Source organism: Artibeus jamaicensis, unplaced genomic scaffold, assembly GCF_021234435.1.
Source record: "Artibeus jamaicensis isolate MK-2021 breed Jamaican fruit bat unplaced genomic scaffold, CSHL_Jam_final contig_482, whole genome shotgun sequence".
Taxonomy (NCBI): domain Eukaryota; kingdom Metazoa; phylum Chordata; class Mammalia; order Chiroptera; family Phyllostomidae; genus Artibeus; species Artibeus jamaicensis.
This window is the reverse complement of record NW_026521857.1, coordinates 5,580,141-5,597,825: the sequence shown is the minus strand read 5'-3', so window position 1 is coordinate 5,597,825 and position 17,685 is coordinate 5,580,141. Positions and strand designations below refer to the sequence as shown.

At 39.6% G+C, this 17,685-nt stretch overlaps 1 long non-coding RNA gene across 1 annotated transcript; it reads left to right on the top strand.

Moving 5' to 3' along the window:
• Positions 1 to 59: 59 nt before the first annotated feature.
• LOC119051293 (uncharacterized) lies at positions 60 to 17,417 on the top strand. Its single transcript, XR_008392172.1, has 3 exons — positions 60 to 156; positions 11,306 to 11,411; positions 16,425 to 17,417. It is a non-coding gene; the product is annotated as an uncharacterized LOC119051293 (long non-coding RNA).
• The last annotated feature ends 268 nt before the right edge of the window (positions 17,418 to 17,685 follow it).

Genomic DNA, 17,685 nt, shown 5'->3' with positions numbered 1-17,685 from the left:
ACCAAGTTCCCCGGCAGCCCTAGGAGGTGGCGGCTTGCGGCCACTGGAGTACTGCGGCAGGAGGGAGGTCGCTAACACACCCGTTGCTTCTGCCGGCTGGCGACACTGCAAGGAGCGAGCCAGCGAACGACGCCCGCCCAGGACTCAGAGGCGCAGGTAATTCACAGTGGGTTTGAATTTACAGGGATTGAAAGCCTCCAGGCTGCCGCCGTTCTTCAGAAACCTTGGGTCTCTCCAAAAATGCATTTTGGTAGGTGAAAGCAAAAAAGGAAAGGGAGCAACCCTAAAGCATAAGGAAAACTACTTTCCTCTGGGATTTGCCACAGCAGGTTGTTGGAAGGTGGAGTGATTGTTCCTCATTTCAGACTTTGTCAATGAAAAAACAATCTAAGCATAAAAGTTTTTGCAGTTGAACAGTGAGCCCTGGAGCTTGGTCTAGTGCTTCTGTGTGAATCCTCTCTAGCATCTTCTGTTTACCTGTCGTGTTGAAATCAAAACACCTTGTAGGGCACTAAGGCCCTCTCTCAGGTTGCTCATTCTATCTCATGTCTTATCTTATTCACTCATTAAATATTAATTGAGCACCTGCGGTGCTGCCTTCCAGTGTTGTAGACGGACACTTGCCCTCTCACCTTTCTTTGTGTCTGATGGATGTACCTCATGATATTGTGCTGCTGAAATAGCCCCGTCCTATAGCTCCTATTCTCCTTTCTTTTAATTCCAGTATACTGACCTGGGAAATTTACCTGGGAGATGACATCTGGACGACTGTTATCCACTTCAGGGCTCCCCAACTGACTAGTACCAGTCAGTGTCCTGTTAGGAACCAGGACACACAGAAGGAGGTGAACATGTAGGAGCAAGTTTCATCTGTACTTAAAGCTGCTCCCTAATCACTCACATTACGGCATGAGCTCTGCCTTCTGTCAGATCAGTAGGAGCATTGATTCTCATAGAAGCATGAACCCTACTGTGGACTGTGCATGTGAGGGATCTAGGCTGTGTGCTCCTTATGAGAATCTAATGTCTGATGATCTGAGGTGGAACTGAGGCAGTGAATGCAATGCTGGGGAGTGGCTTCAAACACAGATTATCATTAGCAGAGAGGTTTGATTGCACAGAGATCCTAATACATCAACCGTTCGCAAACTCATATCAAAACCCTATCAGTAAGTGGCAAGTGATAATTAAGCTACATCTGGTGGCAGGCTTTAAGTCAGAATCCAACACTTATTTTAGTCCACACATGACCCACCCATAAATTTACTTACCACTTCCATCTGTGCCTCTTTCCCTGACTGCGCACTTGCCTCAGTCACAGTTTCAGTAAGCTCTCATGCTAACTCTAGCCAAAATGAGTAAAAACAAATGTCACTGGAGAGCTTCTTTGAAAAGGGGGAAAGACCCAATGATGAGACAGCAGAAGACTCTAAGACTGCCAACAAAAAGAAAGCTACAAGGTATTTTAAAAGAAAATACCAAGAGTCCTATTTAAATTACGGGTTCATTGCAACAGGTGAGTCACATTCTCCAAACCTACTTTGTATAATATGTGGTGACCAGCTATCCAATAAAGCCATGAAACCTTCGAAACTGCTTTGCCACATGGAGACCAAGCACACTGCATCAAAAAACAAGACTTTGGAGTTTAAAAAAATGAACATGAAGAACAGAATCAATTATTGAAGGCTGCCACTTCATAAAATATGTCTGCACTGAAGCATCATTCTTAGTGGCTGACCACATTGCTAAAGCTAAGGAGACCTTTACTACTGTAAAGAGTTGATCCTGTCTGCTGCTAAGGACATTTGTCATGAACTTTTGGCAGAGGCTGTAGTTTAATAGGTAGCATATGTTCTTCTTTGTGCTAGCACCATACCTAGATGAATTGATGAAATAGCAGGGGATATTGAGGCACAATTGTTAGAGAGGATTAATAAGTTACCATGGTACACAATCCAGGCCGATGAGTCTATTGTTATTGACAAGAAGGCAATAAAATGCTTGTTTCTGTGTGATATATTTTTCAGGAGGATGTGTTATGTGTACTTTTGTTGCTAACTAACACCACAGCTGCAGAACTGTTCAAGTCTTTGAATGATTACATATCAGGAAAATCAAATTAGTCATTTTGTGCCAGTATATTCACAGAGCAGCTGCCATGACTGGACAGCTTTCTGGTTTCACTACTTGTGTCAAAGAGGTTGCTTTTTTGAATGTGAGTGTACACACTGTGTCATCAATAGAGATATGCTGGCTAGCCAAAAAATGTCACCAGAACTTAACATTGTTTTTCAGGATGTGATTTACATTATCAGCCACATTAATGTACATGCCCTTAACTCATGACTGCTCACACAGCTCTGCGAGGAGATGGACACAGCACACCTTACACTCAGAAGTGAGATGCCTTTCTACAGGTGGATCACCAGCCAGAGCTTTTGAGTTACAAGAGCCACTCTGAAGACTTCTTTTAGAAAAATGGTCACCACTGGCAGCACATTTCAGTGACACAGAATGGGTCGCAAAACCTGCTTACTGGTGTGACATAGTCAACCTGCTCAATTAACTTAATCTGTCACTTCAGGGGAGAACAATGACTGTGTTCAAGTTGGCAGAAAAAGTAGCACCATTCAAAACCAAACTGGAATTATGGGGGCAATGAGTGAACATTGGGGTTTTTGTTATGTTTCAAACATTAAGAGATTTTGAAAGAGACTGAGCCAGGGCCTCCTTTCTCCCAGCTGGTGCATGGTCACCTGTCTCAGCTTTCAGAAGAGTGTGAGCATTACTTCCCAACCACAAAAGACCCCTGAACTGGGAAAGAATGGATCCATGACCCATGTGTGAATAAGTCAGGTGAATCGACTTTATCCATGCTGGAAGAGGATCAGCTGCTTAAGACTGCAGATGATTGTGGCCTTGAAAGTACATTCGAGACAACTTCAAATTTCCATACATTCTGGATTAAAGTGCATTAAAAGTGGAATATCCTGAGATTGCCACAAAAGCACTGAAAAGCCTGCTTCCATTTCCAACACCCTAACTTTGTGAAGAGGTTTTTTCTGCAGTGACAGCAACCAAAGTGAGATTACAAAGTGGACTGGACATAAGCAACACACTTCGAGTGTCACTGTTTCCCATCATCCCCAGCTGAGATGATTTAGTTGCAGGAAAACAAGCTCAGGGCTCCTACTGATTCTGCTTTATGGTGAGTTGTATAATTATTTAATGATACATTACAATATAATAATAATAGAAATAAAGTACACAATAAATGTAGTGTTTTGAATCATCCTGAAACCATCCCCGACTCCTGGTCCATGAAAAAATTGTCTACCACAAAACTGGTCCCTGGTGCAAAAAAAGTTGGGGACCACTGATCTAATCTATGCTTAATCAGTAGAAAGTTTAGAATAGGGATAAGAGGTAGGGCAAGGTGCATTGGTTAATATTTTTGTTTATTGAGAGACTAAGCTGCCTAAACCAAAGTCAGCTAACCAAAAGCTAGCTAACTTAGGCAAAAAGGAGTTTAGTGTACAAGTTTGGGGAGGTCACAGAATCAGTGGGGACTAGTTACAGAAATAAATAAAAGGGAGAATTACTGGTTAGCCAAGAACAAAAACAAACACAAAACAAAAATAAAACAATCAATAAGCAAGTAGACTTCTAGCCAAGATGGAAGCATAGATAGATATGTTTCACTTCCTTGCACAAACAAAAGAAGGATAACAACCAATTTAAAAACAAAAAATCAGCCAGAAAAATAGAACTGTATGGAAGTCTAACAACCAAGAACTTAAAGAAGAAATATTCATCTAGACTGGTAGGAGTGGCAGAGACCAGCATCTGGTGTGGAGAGGATGCATGGCAAGGTGGTGGCTGGTGGACCAGGTGGTTCCAAATTTGCTTGCAGATAAACTGGGAGGAATAACTGGAGAATGGGATAGACAACACAACCCAGGTTCCCAGCACCAGGAAATAGAGCCATAAAACCTCTGGCTGTAAAACTCTGTGGCAGTGATGGCAGCTGGAGCAACTCCCAGTCTCACAGGAGAGTCCATTGGAGGGGTCCATGGGGTCCTAGAATGTACACAAGCCCACCCATCTGGAAATCAGCACCAGAAAGGCACAATTCACTTGTAGGAAGTGGGGGAAATGACTGAAAGTGGCCCCAAAACTGAGCAAGAAACATTGTTTCCTCTCTGACCTCTCCCCCACATACAGTACCATAAAACAGCCAAGTGGGTTGCCCTGCCCTGGCAAATACCTGAGAATCCATCCTTTTACAATGTTGTAACACATGCCCAAGACAAAGAAATATGGCCCAAATGAAAGAACAGGTCAAAACTGGAGAGAAAAAACTAAGTGATGAGGAGCTACCCAACCTATCAGATGTAGAGTTCAAAACACTGGTAATCAGGATGCTCACAGAAATGATTAAGTATGGCCACAAAATAAAGGAAGAAGTGAATGCTACACAAACGGAAATAAAGCAAAATATCCAGGGAACCAACAGTGAAGGGAAGGAAACCAGGACTCAAATCAAGGATTTGGAACAGAAAGAAAAAATAAATAGTCAACCAGAACAGAATTAAGAAACAAGAATTCAAAAAAAATGAAGAGAGGCTTAGGAGCTTCTGGGACAACTTTAAACATTCCAACATCTGAATCATAGGGGTGCCAGAAGAAGAAGAGGAAGAGCAAGAAATTGAAAACTTAGTTGAAAATGAAGGGAAACTTCCCCAGTCTGGTGAAGGAAATAGACATGCAAATCCAGGAAGCCCAAAGAGTCCCAAAGAAGTTGTACTGAAGGAAGCACACCTTATGGCACATCATAATTACATTACCCAAGATTAAAGATAAGGAGAGAACCTTAAAAGCAGCAAGAGAAAAGGAGAGAGTTACCTACAAAGGAGTTCTCATCAGACTGTCAGCTGATTTCTCAAAAGAGACCTTACAGGCAAGAATGGGCTGGAAAGAAGTATTCAAAGTCATGAAAGGCAAGGACCTACATCCAAGATGACTCTATCCAGCAAAGCTTTCATTTAGGATGGGAGGGCAGATAAAGTGCTTTCTACATAAGGTCAAGTTAAAGGAGTTCATCATCACCAAGCCCTTATTATATGAAATGTTAAAGGGACTTATCTAATAAGAAGAAGATCAAATCTATGAACAGTAAAGTGACAACAAGCTCACAACTATCAACAACTGAACCTGAAAACACAAAAACAAAAAAGAACTAAGCAAACAACTAGAACAGGAACAGAATCACAGAAATGGAGGTCACATTGCTGGTTATCAGTGAGGAGTGGGAAGGAGGAGAATGAGGGGAAGGTATAGGGAATAAGAAGCACAATTGGTAGGCACAACATAGACAGGGGGAAGTCAGGAGTAGTATAGGAAATGGAGAAGCTGAAGAACTTATATGTATGACCCATGGACATGAACTAAGGGGTAGAGGGATGCTGGAGGGAGGCAGGATGCAGGGTGGAGGGGGTTAAGGGGAGAAAAAATGGGACATCTGTAGTAGCATACTAAATAAAATACACTTACAAAATAAAACAATGAAAAACCAAAGCCCAATATTCATTTTGTGAAGAAACTACTTAAAAAATAAATTATATTTTTGGTTTTGGCAGCCATATTTCTAAACCAAGTCCAGATTATGCTCCTGCTATAGAGTGGTTGGTAAAGATTCCAACTGTTTTCAAAATTAAGAATTATCAGATAAGACAGAGGAGCAGGATTTCTTAAAACAAAACAAAGCAAAACTAAAAAACAAAAAATGGCTTTCAGGTACTGGGGCAAAATCCTAATAACAGGGAAAAAGGATAGTGGCTTCTATTAGCATATATGGGAAATAGGGGACCAATCTCCACTCCCCACCCTGCCTTAACCCCTGCTCTCTTTCCCCTGCTCATAGAGAGAGGGAGAGACTGGTTTGTTAAGGAATGAGAAGGCAGAGTTTCCTGGTGATTGGCTGAGAAAGTATAGTGAGCTCAAAGACCTGGCTAGGAACTAGAAAGCCCCCGGTTGAATCACGTCCTAGAGGACCCCACCATGTGGTAATGCTATGACACTCCTAGAGCCAGTGTCAAGGCCCCACTAGGCCAAACTCCAAAGCAAGAGACTCTGGAGACATCAGCCTGCAGGTGGTAACTGTATTGCATCCAGATGTGACACCGCTGCAGTCCTAAATCAGTCAGAGAGGTACTACATTTAATTGTGTCTGCTTTCTTTTGCTCTCAATTAACTATCACCTTTTAAAGATAACATCACAATTAACTAGCAATGCACAATTGCTCTATGAAGCAATTCAGATGTATGAAGGTAGGCTTTTAAAAACAGAAATCCTAACTTAGTGGTAAAGTCAGCTGAGCCAGTGGAACACTGGCCATTCAAACATACCCAAGCACCACAGTTAGAATGCTAGGGCTAAAGACTGAGCACTGGATAATATTTGTAGAACATGATGTGATAGTTATCTGGCTGAGAAGTTTTTCCTCTGGTTGAGCATACTGGGTCTGATGTGGCTGGCTGGATACATCTCCTTGCTCTTTCTTATTTCAACACTGCACACACTACTGCAGACACCCGGCGCCAGGTCAAAGGGAAGGCCTTCCTCACCTACTGCTCGCTCAGTGTTCATTTACAATACAAGAGCATGGAGGGAAGAACACTTACTGACTACCCAACACACTGTTCACATAATTCAAGCTAGTTATTCACACAAGCAATGTTTCATTTTACACAAGTGTGTTAGAATGCGTCAAGCAAGCTGAAAACTTTCGTTTGAAATTTTGGACATGTGAAATTCAGAAGTAGTTTAATTTGACCCTGGCCTACCATCAAAGCAGAGGGTCTCACTTTCAAAATTGGCTGTTTGAAGAGTGAAGGAAGGGATAGAGGGAAGATAGGCAATGCTCACCTGTATTACAAACTTTGCAACATATAAAATGGTATTGTCTTCATTAGCAGATGCTTTAAGTGATTTTTTTTTCTGTCTGTGGGGGTAGTTATGTTCATGGTAGGCTACTTGGAAAAGACTGAAAAATGCAAGAGAAAAATGTACCTGTAATTTTGGCAGGCATTTCTAGTTCATATTGATGTTTTACTTTTGTACTTTGCATTTGGTGTGCTCTAAATTTTTATAGTGATATAAACAAATACAACATATGAACTTCTGGAGACATACAAAGACAGCAAGAGATTCCTGGTGTTGGGAGATCCAAATCTGTACCTAGTGTTATGAGTACTAGGGAAATTATATACAGAAAGAACAATCACCTCAAAAACCGAAGTAGTGCTGTTTCTCAGCTGTCTTTTTTTCCTTGAAATACTATCGTTTCCTCTGTTTTTCTTCTCACTACCCATATGCCTTGAAAAGTCAAATTTTGTGACATGCTCACTTCTTCAACACTTGATTTAGTAGAGAGAAGCTCAGAGCTGGGCAATCATTTCCAACTTGGCACATTTTGTTTAACGACAGAAACATTTTGTTTAATATTTTGATACCTGTCTTTTACTTCGAGAGATGATCAATAACTCAGCCTATGTTGTCTCCAGCCTGGTGACATGTAGGTGCTAACCCTCCCACAACACTGTTTGCTATCATCCTGATCTTGAATGAGGGCGGGTGGATGCACATGGAAACTGTGGGACAGAGGACAGACCCAGTCTGCCCCAGGCTCAAACTCACAAACCTGTCCTAACGGGTAGATGTTCTAACCAGCGGGTATGTAATGACGCCTCTCCCCTGCCCCTCACGCTGTCTGAGCACGCCTTCTTTAAAGGGAGGTGAGGCCACCATGCTGTGTTGCATGGACAAGTGTGACACAGAGCTTGATGGGGGTTAACATTTCTCAAATCAGTGGAACATTAGGGAGCACCAACTTTCCAGGGAGAAAGGAAACAACTGTTATAAATGTTATAGAAATACCAAAAGTACATGAAATCAACTACGTATGTTAGAAAAACCACAGGCTTTTGATAAACACCATAGAACAAGATAACATTATGAGTGCTTTGGAATGAGACAACTTCTCACTAAATTTCACTTCCACGATCTCTGCCCAGCTCATTTGTTGTTGCTGACATTTATGGAGTCTGTACCGCTCGATATGAAAACCTTACCCCCCTTCAGTTATTTCACATTCTGTTCTTGCTGTGTTCTTGGAGACTGTGATTATGAAACCAGAAAAGTCAGCATTTGTGCTGCCAGTCACTACCAGAACCAATAACTAGAGACAAGGATCAAATCTTTATAAGTGCTTTATTCAGATGCCAGTGATCTGAGCAGACAGAGGGTTATTTACCTTAAAAACCATCTTAACATCTCATCCAAGCTGACCTTTTTATAAGGAGAAGAAATGAGTAGGTGAGGGTTTGGAAAAAAATTAATCAGATATGAATTGCTGTGTGGAGGTGCTTTTCCTAGTATTTCTTTATCTGCCAACTAACAATTCTTTATCCTCATCCTGGAGTTTCCCTCCCTGGAACACAAAGGTTCAGATACTATCTCCAGTTCTATTGCTTGCAGACCCCCTGGGTCAAAAAGTTTAAATTGCTTTTGGGGTCAGGTAGGTCACATATTTTAGTTACTAGAATAATAGCTTTCTACATGCATTAATCACTTTATGCATTAAGCCTATCACCTATTATTGCAACTGAAATTTTACCTCTTGACTTCCCCTATCAATTAGTTGAAAATGACTTAACCACAAAAGTTTTTCTTCCTGGAAATCTCTCTGTCTATAAGTATCCAGTGCTCTATCAATTGCTTTCTCCTCTCTCTTCTCTCCCCTGGTTCAGAATTCCTTATAGAGGTTGGGAAGCCATGTGTACCTCAGTGTGAGGGCCTTGTCTTTCCCTGTTTGCTGTGATGGATCTGGATCTTAGACCCCAGTGATATAGAAAGATCTGATCAGGTCATGGGGGAGCAGCAGGAAGGGACCATAGGATGAGTTTGCAACAGCAGTCTAGGATGGGGACTGGCTGAGGAGCTGATGCTGATTCCAGAGTGCATAGAATTATGGACAAGAAGATTTGAAATAAAAGAAGGGCTCTGAGGTGGCTGGCTGGGGTCCTCTGGCTCCTGGACTGGCTCTCTCTGGCCCTTGGGCTTGCTTCTGCCTTGAGGATGCCTGGATGATCATGCTGCAGCTGCCTGCATTTCCCAGTGGACCGTATTTTGGACGTGAAGGAACTTCCCTCACAGCCTAGAATCCGGCTGGCCTGGCAGAAGGGGTCAGGGTTATTTTGGGGTGTTCTACAGGGGATGACCTCTGAGGCAGAAACCTGCCATTCTTCCAAAATTGTGTAGCTTTTGTATCTTGTGTTGTTTTAGTTTCTAAACTAATCCTATAGAAATAACATAAAAACTAACAGGGGAAATCATAGCAGAACTCAGGTGTTAAAGAGTTTACCGTTAACTGATGTTTGAGTGACTAATGCATGTGGAAAGTTGCTATTCCAAACCTGTGAGGCTTTTGAATAAAGACTCCTTTCCTTTGTCACCAAAACTCTGCCCCTGGAATTTTGCCCGGAGGGTGACGGTGTGCAGCAGGACCCTGTTTGCTGTTTGGTAACAAATAGGTAGAGGTTGTGGGCATTTCCCAGATTGACACAAGTAGAAAATCTGGCTCTCCCTTGGGTCCAGACTTCCAGGAGGAGTCTGAGCATGTGGTCCTTAGTGGGTGGTGAAGCTGGTGGCTACCAAGAGTTAGGCTCGCCTGGGCACTATGAAGCCAGAGAGCAAAACAGGTCTTGCACTGACCTATCTAGTGTTTCTATATTTGCCCTTGGTTACCCCTTGATCATTTGCTAACACTCCCCCAAAGAGCCCAGCCCTTGTCATAGCTTTGTGTAGATTTTTGTGGGAATAGCCTTAAGACTTCACTTTGATCTGAGTTTAAAGTAAATAGCACTACCCTGCCCCCAGCCTTGGGGCCAGTATACAGACTATAATAGTTACTACAAGAAGTAATTCTGGGGAACAGTGAGATGTTCAGCTGCCTGCACTGCAGTGAATGTTTACTTCTTATTTCTCTTTTTGGAATACCTGGGTTTTAATTATATTGAGTGTTTTAGGCCACTGAAGCTGCAATAACAAAATACCATAGACTGGGTGGCTTACATGACAGTAATTTATTCTCTCACAACTCTGGAGACTGCCAAGACCAAGAGCAAGGTGCCAGCATGGTCAGTTTCTGGTGAGGTCTCTCTTCCTGGCTTGCAGGTGGCCACATTCTCCCTGTGTTCTTACAGGGTAAGAGAGAGGAGAGAAGCAAGCTCTCTGGAATCTCTTCTTATAAGGGCACTAATTCCATCATGAGGGTTCCACCCTCACAAACTAATCTAAACCGAATTGCTACCGGAGGTGCCACCTCCAAATACCACCACATTGAATTTGGGGGGACACAATTCAGTCCATAGCATTCAGTAAGGCAGAAGTTTCATATACTCAAATTCACATTTCACATCTTAATATATTTTCAATATACTGCATAAGTTCAAATGTATCTATCATTATCGACCTGGGGAAGAAACTATTAATAACTCATGAATTAAGGCTTAGTTCACATTTTCCCTCAGCAACATGATAACTTATTAGCCAAAGTCAAACTCTTCGTGGCTTATGGGATATATAAGTGTTGATCCAGGTGAGGGTCTGCTTTGGAATTCAGTATTGGGAATTTTTTTCTCTTTTGTTTTCTAAGATTCTACATATAAGCATAACCATGTGGTACTCTCTTACCTTTCTGACTTACTTAACTTAGCATTATATCCTCCAGGTCCATCCACATTGTCACAATGACAGAATTTTATTCTCTTTACTGGCTGAGTAATATTCCATTTCATATGTATAGTACATCTTCTCTATCTGTTTATTCATCAATGGACACCTAGGTTTATTCCATATCTTGGCTATTTTAAATAATTTTGAAATCAACACAGGGATGTGTGTATCTTTTTAAATTAGTATTTTGGTATTCTTGGAATAAATACCCAAAAGTGAAATAGCTGGATCATAACATCATTGTATTTTAAATTTTTGGAGGACGACTCTTTGTATTGTTTTCCATAGTGGCATTTATTATTGTAAAATTCAAACATAATCTTTATCTGTCCATAATAAAATAAGTAAACATAAACAAACAAGGGAACAAAATACTCATAACTAATTGCTTTGGCAGTGCACAGTTCATGAATTTGCGATTGCTATTATTATTATTATTATTATTATTTATCATCACTATGAGCCTTTATTTGCTCTTTAACATTTACTCATTCACTTATTCAGCAAATGAATGACATGCCAGGCAAGTATTTGGCACTGTTGATAGAGCGAAGAACAAAACTGCTTCATGAAACTTATACTCCAAGAAGGGAAACTGACCATAAATGAGGTAAGCAAGCAAACTGTAAATGCTAAGCAAAATACATACATATATACATACATACATACATACATACATACATAAATCAGGGAAGGGGTACAGGAAGTAGGGGGATTAAGAGTAGGTATACTTTGCAATTTTGGATAATTGGCTATGGAAGCCTCAGGGCAAAGTTACAGAAGCAAGATACAGATCAAGGGCATGCTGTGAATGAGTATCTGTGGGGATAACGATCTTGGAAAAGGAAATTGCCAGTACAAAAGCTTTTGAATGTGCCCCATGCTGCTGCTGCAGGGGGTGGAGGAAATGAGCTTCAAGGTAAGGGAGGAGTTAGGCAGAGTACTGACCATGAAACCTGAATTTTGTCCATTGTTAAAAATTACAGTTTTTATTTTTTGCAGGCTTTTGTAGATAAGGTTCAGTATAATTAAACATATGAGTAATTGACAAATTGTCTCCTCAGTGTTCATTAAAGTTCAAGAACCAAGAGAGAAATATTACTAGAATATAAAATACATACCAAATCTATGCATGAAAATACCTGAAAGACAATATAGCAAAACGTTGGCTGTGATTGTTTTGGTGGGCAGGAAGTTATAAAAAGAAATATTAAAAAAGAAACACTAATTTTCTTTATTTCAGAACTTTATTTTAATGAGTTATCACTGCTTTTATTATCTCAAAGTAATACTCAAAATAGTCAAATGTTATAGTTCCTCAAAATATTAATGAGGAATTTTAAACTAACCAAAGAAATAAGACTTTGATATGAACCTCCATTATAAACAGACTGAAACTCTATTAGTTGTACTTCAAAGGATAAATATTAATATTATTCTACCCACTCTGTCAATTGTAAGTACTAATTAACCATTCAGGTTATTTTCTCAAATAATATTTAGCAGGTATTTACACTGAAGATAAATAGGTTACTGGAAAAGTAGTTCGGAGTTCTGGAAGTCTTTAAATTCTATAAAACCCATTTTTCCTTATTTTTTAAAAACACCATGCAGTCAAATTTCTTGCAAATCCTTTGAACCTTGTTAATATAGTCAGAACAAATGAAAGGAACATCAACATGTACTTTCAGAAACAAAGAAAGGAACAAATTTAACTTCAGAAACAAAGAAAGGAACAAATTTAACTTCAGAAACAAGCTGCAGTTAAATCTTACACTAAAGAGATTTTCATATAGAAGATGTGCCTGTATATATACACACACCGAGTATATATTTCAACATGACAATATCTGAAGTATTTTCAGAGAGAATAAAATGTCGCTTTCTCTAAAATTTATGAGATTAGCTAAAGACTTGTTACCGGCCTCCATTATTTACTCCTATTCCCTGCCTCTAAGATCATTCTGCTGTAAGTTCTCATTCAAAGTCTTTTAGGCAACATTCACACAGGCAGAATGGAAATGCTATCCCTGAAGGTCAACAGCCTTCAGCTTGATGGACTAGAGAAGTGCGTTTATGTGCATTTTAATGCTGACGTTGCAAATCATATTAAAATTACAATCCAAGGCTCAATTTTCAGAGCTGTAAAGTGGAGTAACACCTGTCCTTGGTGCACAGTGGGTTGCTGTAAGACTTAAATGAGATAAGTGAAACCACTATCAAAATATAAAGCAGATATAGTTTCCTTATTGTACAATGGGATACAAGCTCTCTCTGGAAAAAGTCCAACAATTGTTAATATAACAAGAAGAATTTGTGCACCATCAATGTCATGTGCATGACAGTGACAACTTCACTGTACTTAGTCAGTGGGGGTGGTAGACACCATTGACTGAGCATGCGTGCTGTGGAGCTGTCTGTCGCATTCAAAATGACTGAGTGAGTAGAGCAATGACTCTGCATCAGATTTTGCATAAGCTTGCACATTCCTTCATGGAAACTATTTGGATGATTCAGAAAGCTGCATCCAAGGGCAACAAGTGATTGCCCTCATCACAAAATCGTACCCACTCATGCATCACGTCTCATGCAGTGTTTTCGGTGAAACATCAAATCACCCAGGTGACTCAGGCCCCCTACAGCTCAGATTTGGTGCCCTGCAACTTCTGGCTTTTCTCAGAACTAAAATCACCTTTCAAAGGGAAGAGATTTCAGACCGTTGATGAGATTTAGGAAAATAGGACAGGGTAGCTGATGGTGATTGAGAGAACTGTGTGAGGTTCCAAGGTGCCTGTTTTGAAGGGGATGGAGGTGTCAATGTCCTATGGACAATGTTTCTTGTATCTTCTTTAATAAATGTCTCTCTTTTTCATATTACATGGCAGGCTGGATACTGTGAGCTAGCAGTACTAATATTAAGAGTAAATGCAGTTTTGGAGATATAAGATGGTGGAGGGGATAGTGGTAGATACACTAACCTCCTCCCGGGACCAATCTGGAATTACAACTAAATTTAGAGAAAGTCTCCTGGATAAATTACAGAACACTAGCTGGGGAGAAGCCTTATATCCACAGACAAAGAGAAGAAACCACTTCACAACAGCGTGATTGGTACAGAGTATGGAGGAGGGCTCTTACAAGAGGGCTGGCTGGGCTCCCTTGGGTTGCCGTTGAAGATCCAGAGAGATATGTCAGTGGCTGGGTGGTTCCCCTAAAAAGTGTGGGGCCTAAATCCCAAGCTTGGCTCCCCATCCTATAGCACCAGAGCCAGAAAGGAAACCAGGTAATACCCTGGTGTGAAAAGCAACGGGGTTTCTGTTTGCCAGGGAGAGAAGGCTAGAAATGCAGAGAGCCTCTTAAAGGGGAAATACACATGATTTCATTTGTAGCCACTTACCTTGGGCTCTAGCAGAAGGAGAGCAGAGTGGACTGGAGATGCTTGAGGATAGGCTGGGTTTGGTGGCTCTTGGGAGAGAACTGAAGGAATGGCCACCAGGATCCCTGTGCTTTTATTCCCCACACTGCATGAGCCATCTTTCTCAGGAAGAGCGTTCCCCTCCAAGTGGCATCAGACTGAGGGAAAGCAAGAACTCCATCCACAGGAATTACTCTGCTCCACCCTGTGGAGTTTAAGACAGACCGCTGATTACATCTTGATTCCTTTAACAACAGATCAGTTTAATAGCTGATTAGTTTAGCAACTAAGGCAGAAAATACAAAGAATCAGCCAAAATGGGAAGACAAAGATACAGACCCAAAATGAAATAACACAAGAATTCTCCAAAAGAACTAGATGAAATGGAGGCAAGCTATTTATCATTTAGACAGTTTAGAGTAGTAATTATAAGGATACTCAACAGCATGAAAAAAGACATAGAAACCATAAAACAGGAGGAATCAGAAGTAAAGAATGCAATATCTGAAATAAATAATACTGGAAGGAATAAACAGTAGGTTAGATGAAACAAAGGATTGCATCAGGTATTTGGAAGACAAGGTAGAAAAAACCACCCAGGCAGAGCAGCAAAAAGAAAAAGAATTTTAAAAACTGAGGAAAGTTTAAGAAACATGTTGGACAACATGAAGCAGAACAACATCTACTCGTGGGAATAGTGTGATGTGGATGACAGATGGGAGAGGAGACCAAGAAAAGGATTGGGAACCTATCTGAAGAAATAATGACTGAAAACTCCCCTAATCTGGTGAACAAAAAAGACATACAACTCCAAGAAGCTCAGAGTGTCCCAAACAAAATGGACCCAGAGAGACACATCATAATTAAAATGATAAGGCATAAAGACAAGGAGAGAATCTTAAAAGCTGCAAGAGAAATGCAGGCAGTTACTTACAAGGGAGCAGCAAGTAGATTGTCATCTGATTACTCATTAGAAACATTTCAGGCCAGAAAGGAGTGATGTGAAATATTCAAGGTGATGAAAAACAAGGGCCTACAACCAAGGCTACTTTACCCAGCAAGGCTATCATTTAAAATGGAAGGAGAAATAAGGAGCTTCCCAGACAATAAAAAGCTAAAGGAGTTTGTTAATACCAAACCAGTACTGCAAAAAATGTTAAAGGGTTTGCTTTAATAATAATAATAATAATAATACAGAAAAACAGTCTGACAATAAATTGGCACTGTATACATATCTATCAGTCATCACCTTAAATATAAATGGCTTAAACACTCCAGCCAAAAGAAATCAGGTAGCTGAATGGATAAGAAAATAAGACCCATATACATGCTGCCCCCCAGAGACTCATCTCAGATAGAAAGATACACACAGGCTAAAAGTAAGGGGATGGAAAAAGATGTTTCATGCAAATGGAAAAGAAAAAAAGTGGGGGTAGCAGCATTTATTTATGACAATATGGACTTTAAAAGCAAGATTATAGTAAGAGACAAAGAAGAACACTACATAATGATAAAGGGAGCAATCCAACAACAGGAAATAACCCTAATAAACATTTAAATATGTAAAGCGAATCTTGATGAACATAGAAGGAGATATCAACAGAAATACAGTTATAGTTGGGGACTTTAACACTCCATTGACTTCAAGAGATAAACATTCCAGGCAGAAAATCAACATGGAGTAGTAGTGGTACATTAAACATTAATAAATATGCAACTGTCAAAGCAAATTATATTTTAGAAACCTTAAGAATAGATTTATATTAATGAAATCATTTTTTAAATAAATCTTTTATTTTATTTTATTTTTTTGTTTTTTTTAATTTATTTTTCATTGATTATGCTGTTACAGTTGTTCTATTCCCCCCTTCATTCCCCTCCACCCTACCCCCCAACCCCACCATTACCCCCCTTTAGTTTATGACCATGTGTCTCAAGTTCTTTAGATTCTATATTTCCCATACTATTCTAGCCCCCCCCATCTATTTTCTATCTACTGTCTATGCTACTTATTTTCTGTACCTTCTCCCCCCCTTCTCCTCCTCCCACTCCCCTGTTGCTAACCCTCCTTGAGATCTTCATTTCTATGTTTCCACTCCTGATCTAGCTGTCCTTTTAGTTTGCTTTTGTTTTAGGTGTGGTTGTTAATAACTGTGAGTTTGTTGTCCTTTCACTGTTCATGTTTTTTTTTTAACTTCTTTTTCTTAGATAAGTCCCTTTAACATTTCATATAATAAGGGCTTGGTGATAATGAACTCCTTGATCAATGGAGTGGACCAGAAGAAAGCAAATAATGGCCAAACAGAAAAGAGTCAAGAAGCAAGAATTCAAAGAAATGAGGAGAGTCTTAGGAACCTCCAGAACATCTTTAAACGCTCCAACATCCGAATTATAGGGGCACCAGAAGGGGGAAAGGAACAGCCACCAGTGGAAAACTTATTTGAACAAATAATAAAGGAGAATTTCCCCAATCTGGCAAAGGAAATAGACTTCCAGGAAATCCAGGAAGCTCAGAGAATCCCAAAGAAGTTGGACCCAAGAATAAACACACCAAGGCACATCATAATTACATTAGCTAAAATAAATCTTTTATTTTAGAATAATTTACAAAAAGTACAGACAGTTTTCAAATACCCTTCACTCAGTTTCTCCTAATGTTAACATCTTGCATGATGGTAGAACATCTGTCAAAATGAAGAAACTGACATTGGTGTATTGCTATTAATGAAACTGTACAGCTTTTTTTAAAATTTCACCAGTTTTTTCCACTAATGATCTTTTTCTCTTCCAGGATCCCTCGAGGATAGTACATTACATTTCATTGTCATGTATTTTTAGTCTCCTTGATCTGTGACAGTTTCTGAGACTCTCCTCATTTTTCATGACCTTGACAGTTTTAAAGACTGCTGGTTGAGTATTTTGTGGAATATTTCTCAATTTGAATTTGTCTGAAATGTCATTTTCATTGCACCATAACAAGGGAAACACGATATCAAAGTGACTATCACCAGCCTTGATCTTTTGGTTAAAGTAATGTATACCAGGTTAATGTAGTTATTTTTAATTAAAAGAAAACTACCAATACAACCTCCAGATATAGAAAACTTAGATATTTACAAATATGAACCTCAAAGTATTAGATTTTCATTATGACAACTGCATAAAACATTTAAAAATGACTATATATTTATTCCAGTAGTAGTTCTTTCTCTCCTTTAAGTGAATTATTAAATGTATTACTTATTAACGTATTTGGGCAGTGAATTCATAGCAATGCATATTAAAATTATTTCTGCATTTTCTTAGTCATATTAAAGTAAAAAGCTTTAAACATAAACTACATACAAATAAAAATATCAAATCATATTTACAATAGTGTTGAAGAAACATAACAATCTCAAAGCTGTAGCAAGTCACTTTAGTTGTAATCATTTATTATGTATAACTATCTTTTCCTTTTCTAACTACA